This window comes from Dasypus novemcinctus, chromosome 15 (genome assembly GCF_030445035.2).
Source record: "Dasypus novemcinctus isolate mDasNov1 chromosome 15, mDasNov1.1.hap2, whole genome shotgun sequence".
NCBI lineage: Eukaryota > Metazoa > Chordata > Mammalia > Cingulata > Dasypodidae > Dasypus > Dasypus novemcinctus.
The window spans coordinates 61,421,790-61,436,582 of record NC_080687.1 but is presented as its reverse complement, the minus strand read 5'-3'; positions in this window follow the sequence as shown (position 1 = coordinate 61,436,582).

Below are 14,793 nucleotides of genomic sequence, written 5' to 3'. Positions count from 1 at the left end.
AAGTGTTCAGAATACTACCTGGCACATGGTTGATACTCAGAAAATATTTGTTGAATGAATAATTGACCGAGTGACTGAATGAATGGAATGAATGAAGTTTATGTAGGACTTTGTTTTTCTTTGAATCCCAGAGCCAAATAGTTACAAATAATTGGTCATCAATTTAAAAATGGCCATATTTTCGTTAGGCTGGGTTACCAAATAAGGCTCTAGATTAAATCATTAAGGAAACAGGGACAAAATTGTGCAACTTATCACATAAAGTTGAACTATTTATTATAACAGCAAAAGCTCAAGTACTTGGAAACATATACGCAGTACTCATAATCTCATTAGTCCGTTATAGAATCTAAATTATTGAACATGTAGTTTTTCTTCTGCCCAGAGATCAGCCTAGTATGAGGGGAGGACTGGAATTAGAAACTATCACAGTAAATGTGGAAAGGTGGCATTCTCAAATTTAAAAATTACTTCGATAAGAGAAATTGGAAAATAAATGACTCCAACTTTCAAATATAGTGAATTCAAAAGGTACTGTTGGTGATGCAAATGATTAAGCACTTCTAGAGAAAAAAAAAACATAAGGCTAAATGAATAGGTTCTACTCTAATTTATATTATCTTACATGAGTTGGCTCTCAGATGAGGAATTCTCCCCTTTTTAGGAAACTCTACTGGATATTCAGAGATCCTAATTACTGGAAGTCTATAAACTGCAGTTCCATTGACAAAGGCCAGCGTGTCTGCTTGGGTCATGCTTGCCAGTTATCCCCTAGCCCCACGAATCCTGCATTGCTCCTCTGGCCTTTGACTCCTCACAGCCTCCTTGTTTTGTCTTGTCCACTACCCAGTCTCATGAGTTAATGCTTAAAACAACTCTTTCATGAATATTCCCTTGATGTGACCACCTGAAATACACATACATTCTCACACCATCTTAGGAGAATTTTGGAGGTCCTTTGGTTCAATATCCCACCTACTGCATAATGCATGTCTCTATGCAACAAGCACTTTTGAAATGTTTCCAGATTGTGAACATTTACTGAGTCTAGAGGCAGTGCACCCATTGCTTTGCTCCTAATGTTAGAAGGTATTTATATTAGGCCAAAATCTTTATCCTTCTCATTTTTCTGAATTGATTTTTGTTTTCATTTTGGAATCTCTGCAGTATGAGATACCGTTGAAGGTTTTTAAAGAGTTATGCCATTTTGAATTTTCTCTTCTTCATTAAACCTAAACCTCTCTAGTTCAACTATGTTTGATGCTGATCTGTTCAGCTGGCCTAGGGTTTCCTCAGAAGCAGCATCAACATGAATTCTTCTATAGCATATACTGACATTAAACACATATGTTAAAAGCATCTTGGGATCTATTTAATTTGTATTTCCTGCCCAGATCATCTGCAGCCCAACTTTATGAAAAACAAATAGGCTTGGCTTGTAGAGAACTAAGAACTCTATTCCATTAGAGAGCTTCTTTAATCAATTATGATATCATCTTTTTTCCCATTCCTACTTAAACTATACACCTTTTCACTTATTATACTCTTCCATGTATTCCTAAACACATTGCACTATGTTGACATCTCCTGACCCAACTTCCCACTATCTTCCTATTAAAATTCTTCATGATTCCCCTGGAACTCCATTTCATAGTAAATATATCCTCAAACTTTTCACTGAACATTCCATCCACTTCGTTGCATCAATTGAAACCTGCTTCTTTTAAATGCTCACACCTCCCCTATTGCTGAAGTGATTCTATAATTTATTGTTCAAGCTGATATATTGTTTAGAGCAATGAATACACAATTAATAATTACAATATGAAAGTAAGCATAAACTGGGACCTTTCAAGACAAACCAGAATATACGGTCAACCTAGTGTGATGTGGAGTAGACATGCTATCTCCCAATGCCTCTTTCCTGACGATTATTTTCTAATACTGTATTAAAATCTCTTCCTTGGTACTCATGTTAATTCATTAAATCATCCTTTTCCTCTCTTTTGACTTTGAACCTAGTTGATCCATTCATTCATCACAGCCTATGCAATTTCAAAACCCATGAAATGAACCCTATAATACCCTAGCTACTTAATTGCATTATATTCTCTGCTCATCAACCTTTACTCCAATTCTTCTTGAACTTTCTGCTCCAAAACTAATACTAGAGGGTGGTCATTAAAAACCTTTAATTTTGTAGATTAAAAATGGTCAAACACTAGTAATTTCATATAGCTTAACCAGCTAGAACTTGTCCTCAAATGTCATTGTCCTTCTCTGATACTTCCCCAAGTTCCTCAACCCTGGGTCATACTAACTGTCCCCTTTCTCTTCTCTCACAACTAGTGTCTGAGGAAAATCCTACCCAAACGTAGACTATTATCACTTCATATTCTTAGGTTCCATAAATTGTTGTCATAGTGCTATCAAGGATAGTTCTTAGTCATCATTTCTCTGGTTCTTCACAGTGACTATTTCAAATCTTCTCCACTCTCCTCCAAGTTCTTACTTCCCACATCATCCCTCACACTCATCATTCTACCTTTCCACTTACCTCCTAAAGGAAAACAAAGTTAATAGGTAGAAAAATTGTTAATTTTCTAATATTGTTTTAAAAATTTGCTACATTAACTTATTCTCCTTTACCCATCCTATCACAATGGTATAAAATAGCCTCACTTCTTATTTAAGAATAATTTCTCTGCTTGTATTTTGTATTACATCTCTTCATCTTCAGTGATTGTCTTCTACTGATTCTATCCTGGGCACCACTCTCATTTGGCATCTGCTTCAAATCAACATTCAAACATAAATTAACTTAGCAAATATTTTCAAGCAACTGCCATTTTCCTGATCTCATACACCACATTATGAATTTAATGAAGAGCTAACTATTCACTGCCACTGCCTTCATGGAGCTTACAGTCTATTGAACAAGAAAGTAAGTGAACATTCATTTACTAAAATTGTGCTGAGATATTAACATTGAACCATTTTTCTTGGTAAAAATGGGTGTGGGTCCAAAAGGAAGACTTACATTATATAGATGGAGCCCTCTTCTGCTAAAAACACATTGGAGTACCAATGTACATGTGAGGACAGAAGATGTAGTTTTAGCCTGTGTGAAGAGACGAGCTGCAATTTTATGTCTGGTTAAAGCCTGGAGACTTGAGGAGCCTGCCTGTCTATTGAAACAGAATGTTTTGATAGCAGTACAGACACAACACTAGAGAGTTTATAATCTTTGTTAGAGGTTGGGGTGGGAGTTTATTGGAAAGAAGTTAAAAGTACCTTTGGGAAATCACAAACCCAAGTCAACAGCATGCATTAGGATGGGGACCCAATTGATATTAACTTCATGGAGCAGAAAATCCAGCAAATCTAGAACTGAACATAAAATCAGTTCAAGCTTGGGACCTGAAATGACTCTGTTGGGACAATTTCACAACAAAGAAATTGAAGGACTCCCACAGAAGTGGGGGAAAGTTGAAGGTGAGTTCACAATTAAAACTTAAGGACAAGGAATTGTGGAAATATGGTGTCGAATTAGCAGATAAGGCTCGGCACTCTTACAAAAACAAAGGAGAAAGAGCCCAAAGCCATCAGAGGGACCTGCCTTGGAGGTCAGCAGACCAGGACAGTGCTTCACAACTCCCCAGAGGGTGAGGGATAGAGAGATGAGGAAGCCAAAACAACAAACTGTGAGTTACTTTACCCTGCCCCCCCCCCCCCCCCGTGAGAAGGGCTCCCCTCCCCCACCCACCCCAATCTAAGATATTCAGTGACAGTAAAACCTGTGGTGCATTGAAGCTGACTGACAGGGTAGCAGACGTCTTCCTCCCTGCCAGCCGTTACAAGGGAAAGGGGAGGGGGAGTCCAGGGGCTTTTCCAGTGAACTCCACCAGCAGAGCACACTCTGAAGAGGCACTCTGCCAGATGAAAACATGGGAATACCAAGAGAGATACGCCTCTGTGGAAAGGTGTGCCAACAAGCACCATCTGCTGGCCAGTCTGGAAATTACATGGATAGAAACTGCTTTTAGAGCTCTTTACCCTACCTCTGAGTGAAAGTCTGCACCCCATTAGTGAGTCCCTGTTATGACTTTTGGTAACTTAAGTTGGGCAATTTTAAAGACATAGGATAAGTTAACCCAAATATCAAAGTGCTTTGAAAAATAATAACAATAGTCAAGAGAGATAAATTGTCCATAAGAGTAAATTCACCAACATATCAGACGCCTAGATATCATCAAAAAATTACAAGCCATACTAGAAAACAGAAAGGGATGACCCAGCCAAAGGAACAAACCAAATATCCTGAAGAGATTCAGGATTTCAGATAATTAATCAATGATAATCACACAACTCTCTTAAATCAGTTTAAAGAATTTAAAGAAAATATGACTAAAGAGATAAAGGATATTAAGAAGACACTGGATGAGCATAAAGAACAATTTGAAAGTCTGCAAAGAAAAATAACAGTCTTTATGGGAATAAAAGGCACAATGGATGAGATTAAAAATACATTAGAGGCACTTAAGAGCAGATTTGAACTGCTTGAAGACAGCATTAGTGATTTTGAAGACAACATCTGAACTAGAAAAGACAGGAGAAGAGAATGGAAAACATGGAGAAGGGTCTCAGGGAATTGAACAACAATGTGAAATGCAAAAAGATACACATTATCAGCATTCCAGAAGGAGAGGGAAATGGAAAAGGAGCAGAAAGAATATTTGAGTAAATAGTGACTGAAAACTTTCTTACTCTTATGAAAGACATAAATACCAATGTCCAAAAAGGACAGCACATCCAAACAGAATAAACATGAATAGATGTATTCCTAGACACCTACTATTCAGAATGACAAATATCAGAGATAAAGAGAAGATTTTGAAAGCAGCAAGAGGAAAGCAAAACATCACAAACAAAGGAAACTCAGTAAGATTAAGTGCTGACCTCTCATCAGAAACCACGGAGAAGAGAAGAAAGTGGTATGATGTATTTAAAGTATTGAAAGAGAAGAACTGCCAGCCAAGAGAAAAACTGTTATCTGGCAAAGCTGTCCTTCAGAAATGAAGGGGCGTTCAAAGTCTTCACAGACAAACAAAAACTGATAGAATATGTTACCAAAACCAGGATAACAAGAAATGCTATAGGTTGTGTTGCAGTCTGAAAGGAAAAAACAAGGGCAAGAGACTTGGAGCAGAGTATAGAAATGAAGAATATTAGAAAGGGTAAAAAAAAAAAAAAGATTATAGTATGATATGACAACATTGAATATTAATGGCTTGAACTCCCCAATAAAAAGACACAGACCGATAGAATGGAATAAAAAATATGACCCATCTATATGTTGTCTACAAAAGACTCACCTTAGACTTAAGAACACAACCAGCTTAAAAGTGAAAAGTTGGAAAAAAGATATTACATGTAAATAGTAACCAAAAAAGAGCTGGAGTAGTAATACTAATATCAGACAAAATAGATTTTAAATGCAAAACTTATAAGGAATAAAGAAAGTCATTATATATTAATAAAAAGGGGCAATTCAATAAGAAAAAATATTAATGCTAAATATTTATGCACCTACCCTATGTGCCCCAGGATATACAAGGCACACATAGGGAAAGCTGAAGGGGAAATAGATATCACTAGAATAATAGTTGGAGACTTCAATACACCACTCTCAGTATTAGATTGAGCATCTGGACAGAGGATAAAGAAACAGAAAAGTTGAATAAAATGATAAATGAACTAGACCTAACAGATATATATAGAGCACTGCACCTCAAAACAGCTGGATATACATTCTTTTCAAGTACTCATGGATCCTTCTCTAAGAAAGACCATATGTTTTGTCACAAGACAAGTCTCAATAAATTTAAAAAGACTGAAATTATACAAAATACTTTCTCTGATCATGGTGCAATGAAGCTGGAAATCAATAATGGACATAAAAAGTGAAAATTCAGAAATATATGGATATTAAACAACATACTCTTAACAACCAGTGGGTCAAAGAAGAAATTGCAAGAGAATTCAGCAAATATCTTGAGACAAATGAAAGTGAGAATATAACATATCAAAACCTAAAGGATGCTGCAAAGGCAGTGAGAGGGAAATTTATAGCCTTCAATGTGCACATTAAAAAAAAAGAAAGACCTAAAACTTAAGACTTAACTGCACACCTGGACGAACTAGAAAAATAACAGCAAACTAATCCCAAACAAGGCTGAAGGAAAGAAATAATAAAGCTCAGAGCAGAAATAAATGAAATCAAGAACAAAAACCAATAGAATCAATACAACAAAAATTGTTTTTTTGAGAAGATCAACAAAATTAAACTCTTAGCTAGACTGAGAAAGAAAAAAAGAGAGAAGACACAAATAAATAAAATAAAAAATTATAGGGGAGATATTACCACTGACCCCATAGAAATAATAGAGGTCATAAGAGGATACTATGAACAACTGTATGCCAAAAAACTAGAAAATGAAGATGAGAGGGACAGATTCCTGGAAACACACATGAACCACCTGCACTGACTTTAGAAAAAAACCGAAGACCTCAACAAACCAATCACAAGTGAAGAGATTCAAACAGTCATCAAAAATTCCCCTAAGATGAAAAGCCCAGGACCAGATGGCTTCACAGGTGAATTCTACTAATCATTCAAAGATAAACTAATACCAATCTTGCTCAAGAGCTCTTCTGAAAAACTGAACAGGAAAGAATGCTACCAATCTTATTCTATGATGCCAACATCACTTTAATACCAAAACAGATAAACATATAATGAAAAAAGAAAATTACAGAACAATATCCCTAATGAATATAGACACAAAACCTCTCAACAAATTATTTGAAAACACAATCTAAAACCTTACTAAAAGAATTATACACCACATTCAAGTGGGTTTTATCCCAGTTATGCAAGGGTGGTTCAACACAAGAAAATCAATTAGCATAACAAACCATATTGATAAATTGAAGAAGAAAAATTACATGATCTTCTTGATGTATAAAAGACATTTGAGAAAATACAGCACCCTTTCTTGATAAAAACACTTCAGAAGATAGGGACAGAGGGAAGTTTTCTCAATACGATAAAGTTCATAGATCAAAAAACTACAGCTAACATTGTACTCAATGGAGAAAGACTGAAAGCTTTCCTGCTGAGATCAGGAACAAGGATGCCCACTGTCACAATTATTATTATATATTGTGCTAGAAGTTCTAGCTAGAGCAGTTAGGCTAGACAAAGAAATAAAAGGCACCCACTTAAGAAAGGAAGAAGTAAAACTGCCACTATTCACTGATGACATGATCCTTTATCTAGAAAATTCTGAAAATCAACAACAAAGCTACTGGAATTAATGAATGAGTTCAACAAAGTGGCAGGATACAAAGTTAATATGCAAAAAATTAACAGCATTTCTATACACCACAGATGTGCAATCTGAGGAGGAAATCAGAAAAAAATCCATTTATAATAAGTGACTAAAACAATCAAATAATTAGGAATAAATTTAACCAAGGACATAAAGGACCTGTATTCAGAAAACTGCAAAACATTGCTAAAAGAAACTGAAGAACATTTGAATAAATGGAAGGACATCCTGTGTTCATGGATTGGAAGACTGCATATTGTTAAGATGTCAATTCTACCAAAAACTCTTTTACAGATTCAAGGCAATCTGAGGCATGAAGGTGAGAATGAGCATATTCAGCTTACAGGTGAGTAGGAATATGAGACGATATAAAAGACACAGCATTCAAAAAACAGAATTTTCCAGAGTTGAAAAAAGATATCAGTCTTCAGACTGAAGAAACAACCCAAGACCCAAACAGGATAAAAAAAAAATAAACAAAAAACAACAACAACAAAAGCTAGCACCACCTTTGGAAACAGCAAAATTCTGAAGAAAAAAATTATTGAAAAAAGTAGATTGAAAAAAGGGTTTCTTTACAAAAGATGCCAATTTGATTGAGCAAAATTCTGATTAATAATAATATGTTGGATGTTATAAAATGATATAATAAAAGTGTGGAGGAAAAATAGCTACTGCTGCAATCAGCTCACAATAGGTCTACACGAAGGGAAGGTGGTGTATAACTTAAAGAAATAAAGGACAGAGAGAGACAGACACAAGAGAGGAGATAAACATGGGACCAGGGGACTCACAGCTTCTGGAACTGAGAGCCTCAACCCTAGTTTCCACATCATATTTATTTGGAAACTAACGAGCAGCTGTTTGCTATCAGAACTGCAACTTCATCTACAATAACAGAAAGTAACTGCAACATCTACAATAGCAGGAAGCAACTTGCAACATCTACAATAAGGTAACATTTACAATAACAGGAAACAATTGCAACATCATCTACAATAACAGGAAGCAATAAATAGGTAAGCCAGTTTCCCACAACATATTCCCCTTTTTGTTTTTATAAAGCAATGAAGGCAGGTTAAGTGGTTTCTTACTGCCTCATACCCTGAAGGGCTCCTAGTGTGCATATCATTTAAGTAACAATGTCAAATCAGAGAACAGCATTTTATACATAATCCATAACTACAGCAGATTATACAGACTTCCAACCAGCAGATGATTTATTTCTCATGGGTTTAAGATTTCCTACCAGCAAAGCTATATAGGCCAGTACTTAAAAAACAACCTCATTTTTCCCAGTTTATATAGTGCTCTTAGCATCTTCACTGGACCTGGGGCCACTTCCAATTCACAGGCTAAGTCAATATCCACCTTCTCCCTCTTGCATTATTTTTTTTAAAACAGCCTGCTTGGAGGTCCTCCTACTCCCATGAAGGACCTTCTCTAATCAACATATCTTAGTGAGGGCTAAAAGATTTTTAGGATTCCAACAATATTTCAAATTCTATTAACACGAGAAAACATTGTACTTTATAAATTACAGAGGAGAGTATAGTTTTGCCTTACCCAAACAAACAACATTTAATAATGTGATAGACTAGCAGGGACCTTACGGCTTGTCCCAATTGTTTGCCTATTCCAGGTCCCTAAGATACTATTGTGTCTGATGTTTCTTAGTAGGGTCACTGACACAGATTTTTTCAATGCAACCAGATTCATTGCCATCAGGCCAGCACAGAAAGCCTTAAGGAAGAGCTGCAAAAGTCCATTGCTGACCTTTTCATAGAATTTTTATACTTTTGATACTCAATTCATGTTGTTTTCTTTTTTTACAAAACACATTAACTCACTGAATGCTACCACAATACTTTTACAACTTGCTATATGCATACTAGTTCTGTCTTGCATATCTCCATTTTCTGACTTTAGGAAACTAACCATTTTATTTTAGGACAAAATACACCTTGTAACCTTTTAGTTAGCATTCCCACAAACTTTTTACCTTTTTCAGTATTTCCTTAACTTTTACATCTTTCATTTTATCCTTCCTTTCTCTCTTTTTTCCTTTTTCTTTGTTTCTCTTTCTTTTTCTTTTCATCATTTACTTCTAAGGCAGCATAAAAAAGTCTCTTAAGCACCCATATTGCTATCAACAGTCTCTTCAAAGCACTGTAGGTCTTTTCTTTCAAGCATCTCACAATTCCTCCAAAACATACCCCATACCCATTTATAAAACCATTCCAGCATTTCGGTAATTTCAAAAGCACTTCCCCACTTCTCGGTACCAATTCTATATTAGTTAGCCAAAAGGGTGCTGATGTAAAATTCCAGAAATTGGTTGGTATTTATAAATGGTATTTATTTGGGGTAGAGCTTACAGATACCAGGCTATAAAGCACAAGTTACTTCCCTCACCAAAGTCTATTTGGAGCAAGACGGCTGCTGACGTCTGCATGGGTTCAAGCTTCCTGGGTTCCTATTTTCCTGGGGCTTGCTTTTCTCTGGGTTCAAGGTTCCTTTCTTCCTGGGGCTGGTTTCTTTCCTCTGTGAGCTTACTTCCCTGGACTCCAGCTTAAGTCTTCAGCCTCAAACTTCAACATCAAAAACCCCTGCTTCAAAAGATCTAACTCTGTCCTTTGCCATGCCTTTTATCTGTGAGTCTCCACCCACCAAGGGGTGGGGACTGGGTGGGGACTCCACCCCCTAATGATATCTCAATCATGCCCAGGTACGGATCAGATTACAAACATAATCCAATATTTCTTTTTGAATTCATCAATTATATTAAACTGCTACAAGGGGACTCACAGCTTCTAGAACTGAGAGCCTCAACCCTAGTTTCCACATCTATTTATTTGGAAACTAATGAGCAGTTGTTTGCTATCACAGCTGCAACTTCATCTACAATAACAGGAAGTAACTGCAACATCTACAATAACAGGAAGCAACTGCAATATCTACAATAGCAGGACGCAACTTGCAACATCTACAATAAGGTAACATTTACAATAACAGGAAGCAATTGCAACATCATCTACAATAACAGGAAGCAACAAATAGGTAAGCCAGTTTCCCACAACAAGCTATTGCCTGCGAAATTGATGCTCAGCAAAATTTTCATTCCTATAATTCTGTATAACCATAGGAAAGATAAGGGCCTTTCCTATGAGCATTGGAAAAATAAGGACAATTTCAAATAAAAAGGGTTAAGAAATTTTACAACTCATTGACCTTTGAATAAAAATGTCTAAACTCCAGTAAAAAGAGAATTTAACAGCTAATTTTGGGGTAGGATGCTTAAATATATGGTATTTCTGTCACTTAGGAAGAGGGGAGATATAATAATGATGTATTACATTGTTAGATCTATTACCCTTTAAACTTTTAACAAAATCTCTTATGAGACTAGATTAGAGTGTATACTTCTAATTGGCAAAGGACTTACAAGAAATAAAAAATATTTAATTCAATAGACACAGAAAAGGAGAATAAGAAAATTTTAAAGAGCATGAAAAAATAAGATAGAAGGAATAAATCTAAGAACATGAGAATTCACAATCAATATATAATTGATTATACCTGGCTTTTTAAAAAATGGATTTTTTAAAAATGAGATTTAAAAAATATATATATTTTAGTTGAATGATGTTTTTGAGATCCACTTAAATAATAATAAAACCAGAAAAAAAAAAACCCTGAAAATAATAATGTGCAAAATGATTCAGGCAAATTCTAAATGAAGTACGCTAGTGTTGCAAGATAAATACCAAATAAAATAGACTTTAAGCTAAAAAAAAAAAAGAAAAGAAAAAAGATTATTTGAGGTAAAGGGTTACTTATGAGCAAAGGAATTTATTACCAGGGATATATAACAATTCTGAAATAGTATGCACTTAACCCAAATCCCACATAATATATAAAATAAAATTTGAGAGAATTCTCAGGAGAAATCACTAATTCCAAAATCATAGTAGATTGTATTAGCACATAGTTCTCAGAAATAGAGCAAGCTGACTAAAATTTTTAATAAAAATCGAAGAGGCAAGCAACAAACTTGACTGAATAAACACATAATGAGCTTTAAACTAAAAGAAAATTCCAATATTTCAATCACACAATCACATAGCAAGAAATATTTAAGAACTAACCGTGTTCTAGGTTACAAAAATAATCTCAAAAATAGCTTAGACCAATATCAAACAGACTATATTCTTTGACTACGATGCAATGCAATTAGAAATCTGAAACAAAAATCACTATATAGTCCCATTAAAGTATCATTATTTTTAAAAATAACATATTTAGAACTGAATCACATTAAGAAGCTACATATTTAGACATCTTGATCCAGCGGGACTCCTGAGTACTCTAGAGACATCCAGGCACTATAAGTAGGGCAGACAAGCTCAGAAATTTGGCATCCTGTCAGTGGGCTTTACCTTAGAATGTATGTTCCCCAATGTAACAGAGTTATACTCATTTATAGCTTCCCTAAACATGGCTCTTCTGTCCCTTTTATATTAGCACTATACTTATTAAATATATTTCCCAGAGACTTAAATTTTTTGGCCCATTCATGTGCCAGTAGAGCCCTGAATCTCAGCAGAGTTGCAACACCTACTCTCCATTTCATTAGACTCACCCAGGACAACTAACAAGGAGATGATGATGGACAATGCCCATCCCAAGGAACAGAGAGTCTGCAACTGCAAACAAGACAGTTTCATCCACCTGCCCCATGGGATCTAACCCCTTTCTCAATTAGAAACAGAGTGGGTATCGCCATCACAAAATCCTCAAAATTAGGGAATGAACAATGGACTAAAGTAGACGTATTATTATTCCATTATAGACTTATGTAAGCAATGGAAGAAATTGTATCATTGATATAAAGATGCTGGCCACCAGAGGTTCTGAGGGGAGGGAGAGGACATAAGGGGGCATTTTCGGGACATTGACATTGTCCTGCATGACATTGCAATGACAGATACAGAGCATTATATATTTTGTCATAACCTACAAAATTGTTCAGGAAAGAGGGTAAACTATAGTGTAAGCTATGGTCCACAGTTAGTAGCAATGCTTCAGTATGTGTTCATCAACAGTAATAAATGAACCACACTAATGAAGGATGTTGTTATTGTGGGATAGTGTGGGAGGGGATGGGGCATATGGGAATCTCTTATATTTTTTATGTAACAATTTATGTAATCTAAAGCTTCTTTAAAAATTAAAAAAAAATTTTAAAGCATGTAGCAATTAAGGGGTTGAAAATTGATGAGTTAAGCATTCAACTGCAGTAGTTAAGAAAATAACAGATTAAACCCAAGGAAAGTAAAAAGAAAATAAAATGATATAAGAAAAAATAATGAAGCAGTAGGTGAAGATGTAAAATGCACAAAAATAAAAACTAATTTTGTTTGAAAAAAGCAGGATTAGAATTAGCATGAAGAAAGTGAGAACTACTTGTGCAGAGCTGGTTCAATACTGTCTTCACTTAAAATCATATAATTTAAAAATCTGATATTGTTCACCATGAAATTTTGCACTCATTTTTGTTTTTTTAAATATAGCATTAAAATATTATTTATTTTGTGAAAGGCGAGTATGCAATCTACTCTCAAATGCTTAGAAAATAGACTGATAGAATGATATAATAAATGTGGCAAAATGTTAAAAGTTGATGAATCTGGATATCTGGGTAGGAATGTATATTGACCTTCTGTTTTGTTTTTACATTATTTTTACAGCATCCTGTAAGTTTGAAGTTATTTCAAAATAAAACATTAAAAAACAAATCATAATGAGATACTGCTTCACACACTTTAGATAGGCTAATATGAAAAATATGAAAAATAGTAAGTGTTGGCTTGGATGTAGAAATATACAAACCCTCTTTTGTTGGCGGTAGAAATATAAAATGGTGTGGCCACTGTGGAAAACAGTTTGGCAGTTCCTGAAAAAGTTCAATGAAGAACTACCTACCATATGACCCAGCAATCCCAATACTAGGTACATAACCAAAAGACCTGAAAGCAGGGACTCAAACAGATGTTATATTCAGGGGCCTTAGCTGGCAGAGCCCACAGGGCTGACATTTTCCCTTTGGTTTGATCTGTGTCAAAGATGAGCCTCAGAGGTTATGGAGGCTGTTGCCATGTTTCTGACCATGGTCTCCTTTGTCAAGAGCAAGTAAAAAGCCATCCTGGTGAAAATGGTGATCCAAGCTGGGATAGGTTACCTTTAACACCAAGAGAAGCCAAGTACAAAAGAAACTGACTCTTGTATTATGGCCCAGTTGTGAACCAAAAAAAAATCCTCTTTGTGAAACAGACAAAATACATTTCCTCTAAATAGTGAATTGAAAATGAATTTGATTTATAAATGAGAAAAGTGGTTAGTGGGGATATTGAGTTAGAAATCCTGCAGCATGTATTCAAAGTAGAGGAAAAGGAATGAATCACTGCCTTCTGTGATTTGAAGGCCACTGTGAAAGAAACCAATGCAGTGAAAGTAAGTTCTTCATATTAGGACATATATCACTGGATCACATTTATTTATCTTTCTGGATATTGCACAGCCCTTAATAAAAAATACGAAAATACTCCTCCCCCAAAACAATGAATGTCAGACAGTGCTCTTGTAAGAGTAATAGTTGAGCAAGCCAATGTCATGGATACTGATATAGTCAGGGGTTCAACCCACTGACTGTGGGGGTCTTTGTGTGGAGACCATTCTCAAAGTTTGGGGAGTCTCCTCTCTCTCCAACTGTATTCAGTCCAGGTCATTTACCAGGTGTTTCATTCACAAAAGGACATCTGAAAGTTACAACTATGCTGAGGTGGCCTTGACTATGGAAATTCCCCACATTTTCTTCTAATACTTTTATAGTTTCACTTTTTACAATTAGATTTCTGAATCATTTGTAGTTTTTCTGTATCCTTGAAGTATGGGTTTGTGTTCTATTTCTCAAAATGGTTATACAGACTACCATTTATTAAAAGATCTATTTTTTTCTCAAAATGGTCGACAGACTACCATTTATTAAAAGATCTATTTTTCCAGTTAATAATTATCAAATATTAAATTTTCACATGTCATTAATTCTGTTACAGAACTTCTATTATATTCCATAGGTCTATCTATTCAGTTATCAGTTGCATGCTACTTTAATTACAACAGTTTTACAGTTTGCTTTAACATGTAAAGCTGTTCCTCTTTCCTAACATTTCTTTCAAAATTTTCCTAGCCATTCCTGCATATTTTTTTCTTTTCTATTATTATCAACTTGTTTAGCACCAGAAAAAAAAATAATAATAATATTAACTTTGGGAGAGCTCACACCTTTATGATATTGAGTCATTTTGTCCATGAACAAGAGTTGTCTTTCCTTTGTTCA